General features: G+C 39.2%; 1 protein-coding gene across 4 annotated transcripts in view; it reads left to right on the forward strand.

The window, feature by feature from the left end:
* The window catches only part of ERC2 (ELKS/RAB6-interacting/CAST family member 2), a 782,253-nt gene extending 775,925 nt beyond the window's left edge, over positions 1–6,328 (forward strand). For all 4 annotated transcript variants that reach the window (XR_001145038.1, XR_001145039.1, XR_001145040.1 and 1 more), the window contains one exon: positions 3,361–6,328. The gene's annotated coding sequence lies outside the window, so the exon portion shown is untranslated. The remainder of the gene's footprint in view (positions 1–3,360) is intronic.
* The last annotated feature ends 422 nt before the right edge of the window (positions 6,329–6,750 follow it).

Genomic DNA, 6,750 nt, shown 5'->3' on the forward strand with positions numbered 1-6,750 from the left:
TCCAGTATAAATGGTGCTGGTCACATCTGCAGTTGTGAGTGTCCTAGTGGTCATTTAAATCAAAGAGTTATAAGCAACGGGCGATTAATTATAACATCTTATTTGACCCAATATGTCCAAAATATCATTTTAACATGAAACCAATATAAAAAATGATTACTTAGTTACATCCTTTCTTTATACAAAATCAACACAATCCAGAGTCTTTTTATAATCATGGCATATCTCATGTTAGACTAGTCATATTTCAAATGCTTATGTGGCCAGTGGCTATGCTATTGGACAGTAAAAGTCTAGAAGTTACCAGAAGATAACCATGCAACATCCCTCCCTCTGGAGGGTCAGGAAAGGGCTCCAGGGTACAGAGGACTTCTAAACTTGTACTGCAGAATAAATAGGAATCAGTCCATTCAAGGGGTGATATCTATTCTTGTGAGACAGATAAGTTCGTGCAAAGAGGAAAAAAGAAAACATGAGAACTGTAAATAAAGGTTCAGCATCATTGGATCATGAAGAGTGGAGCTGAAGAGAGAGGGAGGCCAGAAGGGGTTTTGCCAGCATGATGAGTTCCTCCTTCATCCTGAAGGTAGGGAGATTGTAAAGGAGGGGTGCAGAGAATGCACATGAACTAGATGTTCTTGTTGAAATAGCACCTTTGGCAACTCCTGGGCACATTGCAGCACCGGGATGCTGGAAGGGCAGAAGGCTGGGGACAGATCTTACCTACTGTGACCATCCAGGTGACAGAGGCCTGGCCAGACAGTCTCTCATAATGAGTGACTCCAGTTGTGACATTGCTGGAAGCTAGGGTTCCTTTTTGAATTTAATTCCTTTTTTTTTAAATTATGTTCTTATTTGACCCTCAATAGGGATCTTTTGCACTTCCAATGACTGGCAGTATCTATCCTAGGAGTTTGTTTTTGTTTTTGTTTTTCTAACTCAAATCCATTTAGACTTCCCAATGAGTGTATATTCTGGTGGAAGGAAAAGGCATCACTTTGTGAGGTTCTCTTTTCAGCATAACCATACAGCATCAACCTTACGCAAGAACAGCACTGAGGTGGTAAGGCATCATATTCTGCCTTGTGACCTGCTACCCAGCTGGAAATCTTTCTCTCAACTGAATAAATGATTGTTCTTTGCTACTTTATCTTGGAAAAACATCAAGGACATCAGACATTCGCTGTAATTATTTTTTACTCATTTCACCATCTGTAAAATATGACTGGTGCATTTTAGTACTACTTTGGGCTTCCCTTTACCTTTTAATCATGTGGCCTTTTAATATATTGGTCAGTCCTTTAAAAGAATGATTAAGAAATGCTTAATGCACAAAAGAATTAGAGTTATGTGCAGCTCATGAAGCAGAAAGCGTGCTCTGACTTACAATTTTCATACAAAGTTTACAGAGATTTTATGTGCCAGAATGAGTAATATGATCTGCTCTAGGAACTCCCTTGCTTTCTGGCTCTGCAAAAGTAATTTTTTTTTTTTTACTCCGATTCAAGTTTCTTCACCAGAAGGGTTACACCAAACTCCTCAGAGTATGAATTAGGAAAGTTCATCCAAGCTACATATTTCACTTGCACTCTTTAGAGATGAGTTGAAATCACTGCCTACCTATGTAGACAACTGAATCTTTGGTGCAGAGCACAGATTGAGAAATACTGTTTATCAAAACCAACTCTGACAGTGCAGGCTATGTATATAAAACATAGCTTACGTGTGTGTGTGTATGTGACCTGCTATATTCCCCAAACAATTGGGGTGTTGCCATGTGCCTAGAAACTTCCAAAGTATCAAAGGCTGGGCGATAACTACCCAGTTACACCAAATTGAGCATCAGCAGGGGAGAAAGTCTACACTTAAAGGGTCTATGCGGGGTGACCCTCTCCTCTTACCTATCTTATTGTTTCTTCCCAGGCTTCAGGGCACTGGGACATTGAGAAAACTTGGAACACTCTGGGTACCTGTTACATAAGGCATGAAAAATGCAAATAGAAGATTGATGAATTTCTGCTTGGTGGGAAGTACTTACACACATCTCATTTGATGTGGGGATGAAAGCCAGGTCTATTTCATTCTTCTCTATTTAAAAACATATCAATATACTTGAAACAATTTCATTGTGGTAAAAAATACATAGCAAAATTTACCATTTTAAGTGTATAAATCAGTGGCATTAAATGGCATTAAATGAATCTAACCAACACTACTATTTCTAGAACATTTTCATTACCCCAAACAAAAACTTTACCCAGTAAAAGGACTAATTCCCCACTCTCCTCTTCATCCACCCCCACCCCAGCCTATGGTAGCCGCTAATCTATTTTCTAGATTCCTTTTTAGTGGAATCACAGTAATTGTCTTTTTGTGTCTGGAATAATTTAACTTAACATAGATCTTCAGGGGTTATCAATGTTACAGTGTGAATCAAAATTTCATTCCTTTTTAGGACTAAATAAAATTTTATTATAATGAAGTTCCATGTTTTGTATGTAGCACATTTCATTTGTCATCTGTTGACAGACACTTGGGAGTTGTTTCTATCTTTTGGCTATTATGGGTAATGCTGCTGTAAACACTTGTGAACACGTAGCTGCCTGAGTCCCTGCTTTGCATCTTCTGGGTACATACCTAGAAGCCCATTGCTGGATCCAAGAGCCTCTTAGATTATTGCTCTCCCATGGTTGGTGAATATTGTTAAGTTATCTAGCGTCTTGATCATCTTTCTCTTATCTCTATAAGATCAAGTTAAAAAATAACTGAGGGCCCTCCCTGGTGGCCAGTGGGTTAGGACACAGCACTGCAAGCTGGCCTCAGCCACTTCAGTGCAAGTTCAAGCCTCGGCCCCTGAGGTGACCCACATCTCGAGGTGGACCTCTCCTGACCCACCCGCTGCTCCCCTCAGCAGTGTACTTCATCGATATGCCTGTTCGGCTCCCCACTCTGTCTCTGGTGATTCCTCTCACTGCCCCTGTACCTCTGGCCTGTACCCCAGTTCTGCATGCATAAATAAATAAATCTTTAAAAAGAAAGGAAGAATGAACCACTGGATGTTTTGGCATGCTTTCTTAAATTTTCTTCTTGCATATTAAGAGACATCTAAATCTGTATGTGACATATTTTGACAGAGACTTCTTCTCGGATGTATTTGCAGGACATAATTTAACTTTCTGTTTACTTTGTGTTTCTTCCATATGTCGGTCCCATTGCCTACCCGCTCCCAGCCCAATCCCAAACAACCCAACCAAAAATGGTTGAAAGGCTGGTGCAGAGGGAGGGGAGCAGCTGTCAGGGTTATCCTGGATCACAGTGCCAGTTGTTTTCCCTGCTAAATCGTGTACTTTCTTGTTGCAGCTATCAGAAGGGCTGAATAAAAAGAAAATGCAGCTCTACAGCGATATTCCGATAATCTATTGCAGTGCGGCTCACATCACTGTCCATCACCACCTGGAATGGCTCATCAGGACTGAAGAGGAGTTTTCACTTTCATTATTGAGCATGTTTCTGTTGGATTTGATATTTCCTTCATCATCCCATGTCCTTTCTCGTGGGTTCATATATATGGGAAAGGAAGAATGTGGCAGAGAAGGAAAAAAATGACAGATTGCCCATATCTGGTCTGGATGTGGGCATTGAACATGTGATCATCTCTTCTGAATGTCATTATTTGATAACAATTATGTTACTTAGACATCCTCAGATAAATTTGAGCTCCGTGGGATTTAACTGTGGATTCAGCTTCTGTTGGACAACTAGCTTCATCTCCAGTTTTTCTGCTGGCTCAGTCGAAGTGGGCATTCCTAATGCATTAGATTATCAAAAAGAGTAAATTCTCTGTGAGTGAATGGTGTTGGCAGTGTTTGTATACTGAGATGCATGGAGTGTTTGACAAAGAAACCAAAACACCAAAAACGGCGAGCCTTTACCCTCCTCTATTTCTTTAATCTGCTGTTTGAAGAACCACATTTTGATGGTGTAACCAGTAGTTACCTCTGGGCCAGGTTGGAAATGAAATCAATTTTTTAAACCACTAATACTTGCCAAGAAATCGCCTTATGAGAACATGGTGTGTGTCTCTGACAATGCATGGCACATCTAAATTAATCATTCATGATTTTATCTACCCTGTTTATGTACCGAAGAGTGGCAAAAGCCTGAGGCACCTGCCTGTTTCTCTCTCTGTATTGAATGTGTCCCCACAGCTGGGATGTGGCCAAGCCTCAGACTTTTTCCATTCCCTTACATGCAGGGCTCCATGAAAAAGCTGGGACTCATTCTCATTTCAAGATCCAAATGCTGTGCAAACAGTATAAGCTTAGATCGTCTGTAAATGAAGGTTCATTTCTCATTTTTTAAAAATGTCTATAACACGAATTCCAAAGCCTTTTCAACATTCAATCAAAAACATTGATGAATGAGGAATAATCACAAAAGCTGTGTACCTGTATATAGCTCTACATAACATGTTTGTGGGTACAAAATCATTATTTAAAGCACATGCCAGGGAAGGAGACCAAATTTTGTGGTCTTTCACATACAGTGACATGGTACTAAGGAGAATTAAACTCCTACTGCTTACTCTGAAGATTAAAAAAAATAATAATAAGTTGTTGTAACTTCTTAGAACTCATGACCAAGTCTGGCAAACACGTGCAACTATTGTATTGATCCATTTTTTGTCAATGGAAGATACTCTTCCACATGTATGCAAGTAGGAGATGAAAATCTGCATTTTTAAAGGACAAACAGTGAATTTAAGCATGAGTGGCCTTAATAAATATAGTTGTCTTTCTTTGCTGCTGTGGAAAGGATTCTAAACATATGTTCCTGAAGTCTTGCATTGAATTTACTTGTTATGATTACTTTTTAAAATGTTGGTGCAATGAACTCTGGACCTCTCTTGTGAGCCATAGAGATATTCAAAAGATAGACATCTTATTTTTCAGGGAAGATGAAACCATCCCTGATTGGCACCTGGTCGGTGCATTAGGAATAATATACTCAAGCAGGTTTCTTGCTTCTGGCTTTGTTCTTGTCGTCAGCAAGTACAACGAACTCTGTGAAGCTTAAGTGTTGCATAAACAATCCAAATACATTCATGTTTAAAAAGTTTGTCCTTTAACTATCAAAGCAATCTAGGTCTTGATTGGAGGAAATGAGCAAAGTTCTTTGCAAGCATATTTAGCACATTTTGACATAATGTCACACTGAAAACCCAGGCCACAAACGCGTCCCCATGAACAGTTAGGGTGTCCTCAAGTAGGTGGTCCTCATTGTTTCCTACAAAAAGGTCCTGACCTGAACTCTGTAACTGAATACTTGAACTTTTCCCACCAGGGAAAAGAGGGTCCTGAAAACAGGAAAAGCAACAACCACGTATCGAGAGTTATTTCTAAGTATGTGCCAATTTTGTCATGGCTGTTGTTTAGGGGATCATGTTTTGCCCCCACTTTGTTGGTTTTTAAAGTACTGATCTTACCTTTATTGGGGACATACCATTTTGTTTCTTATAATTCAATTCTGTCTAGCATAGAATCTTTTCCTATTCCATGTAATATTCTCTGATGTTGGGGAGGTTACCAAAAAAAATCCTTTTTCACATATTAAAATAGTCTCTGGGTTTACAACAAACACTGTGATGTCGGGGAGATATTTCCTTTGTGCAAACTTTAGCAGGTTCCCCTCTGATCATAAAGAAGTTGCAAAAAGTTGAGGCTGACATTTCAGAGAAGTTGGTCTTCTTACTTTGTGCAAAAGCAGGCTTGTACTTTATACCCCATTTGATTTCCATGTACAATCTCGATTTTGTATTTACTGACTTTTGTGTTTTCAGTATGCACGTTAACAGCGTGTCAACTTTCATTTGAAAATGGGTTTCGATTTACTTTTTAAACAGTGTTTATGATGAGATCTCCGATGTGTTGACATAAGCTCTATCTGAGATGTTTTTGTGTAGAGTGGCGTTTGAATGCTGCCAAGGGTCAGTGTATCTAATTCCCCGAGACCCTAGTTTGATAGTGCTTCTTGTAATATTTCTTTAAGTGAGTGGCATGTGGGTTGTGATTTTGACCATGTGATTATGGACTTCGATATGAAAAAAATAAATAAAATTAAGGAACCCTCAGAAACTACCAGTGGGCATGTATTAGCCAGTCATTGTAACCTTGTGTCTAGTAGAAGTACAACATGCAGGTATGTACAGTTCATAAATTTGTTATCATGTGTATGAGAAGTACTTTGTGCTGATCGCCTTATTTATATTCATCAAATAAACTTTGTTTCTTTCTGAAGTAAGTTCATTCCATCTCTAATAAATACTCTAATTCTGGTGGTTTCTAATCTTTATTATTATTATTTTTTTTTTGGTCATGGATCCCCATCTGAAAAACCTGTGGACTTGAAGGAAAAGGGAAGCCATGGACTCATTTTACTGGAGCGGCCAAAGTATGACTTACCCTTTAGCCATAGTTGGATCTAGAGGTTTCTATTAAGAAAGTAAGTCACTGGTGGTATCATCTATCTTCCTGCCCTTACCTTTTGCCTTCCCTTTTTGCCTTTCTCTCTGTGTGTCTCAACTGCCTCCCTCTTTCTCACCACCCCTCCCTTTCTCCCAATTTTCTTCACTCTTTTCATGGAATTGAATTAAGTCCCAGGTAGGTTCTCTCCATTTGGTGACAAAGATGATGCCCAACAACTGTAAACATTCTTAATTTTAGAGGAGAGACCGTCTCTCTCCTAGCATCA

Source organism: Condylura cristata, unplaced genomic scaffold (assembly GCF_000260355.1).
Source record: "Condylura cristata isolate star-nosed mole 26May11 unplaced genomic scaffold, ConCri1.0 scaffold00004, whole genome shotgun sequence".
Classification (NCBI taxonomy): Eukaryota; Metazoa; Chordata; class Mammalia; order Eulipotyphla; family Talpidae; genus Condylura; species Condylura cristata.